This window comes from Crocuta crocuta, unplaced genomic scaffold, assembly GCF_008692635.1.
Source record: "Crocuta crocuta isolate KB4526 unplaced genomic scaffold, BGI_CrCroc_1.0 scaffold318, whole genome shotgun sequence".
Taxonomy (NCBI): domain Eukaryota; kingdom Metazoa; phylum Chordata; class Mammalia; order Carnivora; family Hyaenidae; genus Crocuta; species Crocuta crocuta.
The window spans coordinates 838,142-841,706 of record NW_027531425.1 but is presented as its reverse complement, the minus strand read 5'-3'; positions in this window follow the sequence as shown (position 1 = coordinate 841,706).

Below are 3,565 nucleotides of genomic sequence, written 5' to 3'. Positions count from 1 at the left end.
CCTCTAGGAGCTCAGCTGTCTCGATGATGACACTTTGCTGGGGGCAAAAGAGAATCTTGGCTCAACATTATCCTGACCTTCCCCCCTCTCCCAGGGTCCTGTAAGTCTACTTTAACATATAGAAATTCCTTTGAAGAACTTCCTTTATCTCAATTGCCCCAAGATACATGCTGGCAATCCTACTCCAAGCTTATGGTCCCCTCTAGACATCAGAACGGTCTGCTGACTGAGGTCTTACTAAACAGTAATAAATGACATTATTCTAATAGCAGTTGGCCCCTCAAGGTCCTAAAAACCTTGCTTCCAAACTCTCTTAGAGACTTGCTCTATTCCTAACCCCGTCCCCACCTGACCCCCTCCCCACTCCTCACAACCCCAGTGCAGCTCTTCCTGCCCACGGTCCCCTCCCTGTGCTTTAAGAAAATCACCTTTTTGCACCGAAGACGTCTTCAAGAATTCTTTCTTGGCCATCGGCTTTGGACCCTACCATCACGCCAGAGATAGACAGGTGCTTACCTCCTTTTACAGATGGGGAATCTGAAGCCAAGTTACTTGCCCAAGGAGGCAGAGCGGGAGCAAGTGAGAGAGCCTGAGGCCCTCATTTGGGTGTGGTCAGAGCCCGAGTCCCCTGCCGGCGGCAGTGCTGGGGCTCAGCTCTCCCCAGATCAGGGCTGCACCTCAGTGGTGTGTGAGTGCAGAAGGCGCAGCAGGCCCAGACAGAGCCCAGGCCGGGAGGCCACGGAGCTCAAAGGGGATTTGGGTGCCGGCGGTGACGCCCCAGTCTCCAGAGTGGGGAAAATAGAGGGGTCAAGAAAGGGGCAGGAGGGTGCAAGGGAAGAGGCCCCAAGGAAAGTCTCCTTCCATTCTCCCTGTGGGGCTGATTCTCTGGGCTGCAAGGCAGGCGTAAAAGGAGGAGGAGTCTGCCATACCCACCATTAAGTGCTCTGACTCGGAGGCAAGGAGGGCCAAACAAGGGGGGGGAAACTAGAACTGCAGCAAGAGGGGTGGGAGTCAGACTAAAGGAGGGACTTCCCAGGTGATCCAAGGTAAGGTGTAAAATTACTAACCTCCCTTCTCTAAGTATCCCCTGCAGCTGCCCCCAGAGCAGTCCAGCCAAGGATACGGGATGGGTGAGATGACCCCTGGCAGGCCCCATCTTGGGAATCCGATGTGGGGAATCCTGTTGGCGGGGCAGGCTTTCCCATTCTGGAAGGGACGACCTGACTGTGCCAGGATTTATAGGGACCAGGCCGGCTTGGAGTGACTTTTGGTAGGATTTACTTCTGTACCTGGGCCTGTGTGTGTGTGTCTGCGGGGTGAGGGGAGCCGATACTAATTTAAGTGGCTGTAAAGCCATTCTCACGGTCCTGATGCAATGCTCAAGATAATAAGCAAGTGAGTAATTAATAATTAGATTGTGAACTAACTTTTGCCTCCGGGTTTGGTACCACTTTTGCACAATCCATCCCCAGCCCTGCAGGAAAGAGAGGCACAGGCCTGAGACTTGGTCTGGACAGGGCCACCAGCCTCCAGCCTCCAGAGCCCCAGAGACACAGAAGGCATTAGGAGGAGCCCTTCTGCTGGGCTCCAAGAGCAGGAAAGGGAGGAGGAACAAGACACAAAATCTATATTGTAGATTTTGTTTGGTTATTCTTTTTCTTTCCTTTTCTTTTCTTTTCTTTCTTTTCTTTCCTTCTTTTCTTTTCTTTCTTCCTTCCTTCCTTCCTTCCTTCCTTCCTTCCTTCCTTCCTTCCTTTCTTTCTTTCTTTCTTTCTTTCTTTCTTTCTTTCTTTCTTTCTTTCTTTCTTTCTTTCTAATAGGCTCCATGCCCAGCATAGGGCTTGAACTCATGACCCCAAGAGTAAGAGTCTTATGCTCTATCGACAGAGCCAGCCAGGCACCCCTAGTTTTTCTTTTTTTGATTCATTAATTTCAGAGTCCCTCCCAGGGCTGCCATGTACAGTTGTACATGTTATTCACTCCCCAAACATAACAAGCAAGGCTCGTGGCTGCATCACCCTTCGTCTGCTTTGCATCAAAGCATTGTATGGGCCGGCGGTAGCACTGGCATCTTCTGTGGACCAGGCTCCGTGCCTGGCTCCGAGGAATACTTCCTGTCTCTCCCCTCCTCCGCTTCAGTTCCCTCCTATCCTCCTACCCCTGTTTTTAGTCTTATGCCCACACCCAGAACAGGCTCTCCAGAGACTTGGTGGGTGCAAAGATCATAGACTCTGGCATTAGACACACTCGGGCTTGCTGGCCAACTATGCCCTTAGTAGTGGTAAACTTAGAGCAGATGACTGAAATTGCTGAGCCAAGCGGGCCCTGTGCAAGATGGGGATGGGAGTACCCCTCCCGCAGGGCTGTGTGGGAACCACAGAGCGCTTAGTGTAGTGCCTGATGCAGGGCAGTAACCAGCTGCTGCCCCGTCCCCTTCCTCCCCCGTCTCCTGCCCCCACCCCCATCTCCCCCCCACTGCCAACTTCTGTCCCCCTTGCCCTGCCAGTCTGTGTCCCCGTTCCCTGAAAACAGCAGTCCCTTGCATGTAAATGGCAGTTTTCAAAACCCTTGCACAGACCCCTCCCATTGGCTCCTGACCACCCTGGAAAGGAATCAGTTCTGTGTTTATACGATGAGAACACAGCGCTGGGGAGGGGACTTATCAAGGCTTCCGTGGCTGTGGAGTCTCCGAGGTGGACTAGAAGCCAAGGCCCACTCCCTTTGTGCTGACCTCCCCAGGGGGTCACATGGGTGTTTCTAGAACTTCAGCAACACCTTCCAAGAACAAAAGAGGGGAGTGGCACCTGCCACCTGAAATCCATGCATTTAAAACCTCTCCTCCACCTTCTGGGCCAGAGCAGGTGAGCAGAGGAGGAAAGCCAGAGACCAGAGGGGCGGGTACGGGCCGTTATTCTAGTCTGGGCAGGAAGCAGCCTGCTATCTCCAGCTAGCTGCCGGAAGGCTGGGCCCCATCGGAGATGCTGAGATCAGACCACACGCAGGGGGCTGCCTGGATGTGAGCCGGCGATAGCCTCCCCTAGGCCTCCCAGCTCTGGGACAGGCCTCCCCCGCTCCCGCACATCTCCTAGACTGTACAGAGCATCTTAGCCTGCAGCTCCCGGCCTCTACTTGGGACATGCTAGGCCTTGGTCATTTCAAAGTCACTCCTCCGCTCTGGGTCTGGAGGCTCACTCTGCCGATTGCAAGGGGCGGGCACAAAGATCATAGCTCATTCCCATGAAAGTTCCCTCCCGGGCCTTATGGTTTTCATGCACAACGTGGCAGTTGGTCCTCACAATGACCTTGGGACACAGTAAAAAAGGGTATTGTAAACTTGGAGAGGTAGCAAGTGACCGGCTAGGTCTACACAGCTGCTACGTTTTGGAGCCTGGTCCTGACCGATAGCCTTCTGATTGAGTCTACTTCTAACTGCTGGGCGCTGGGACCTCAGCAAGGCGGGGCAAGGCCGCGTTGGGTCTCTGGTCCCTGAGATCTTTGGTAGGATGGGCCTTTTCTTCCTCCAAGTGTGCAGGCGGTGGGGGGAGCTCAGCCCCGCCCGCCCCCC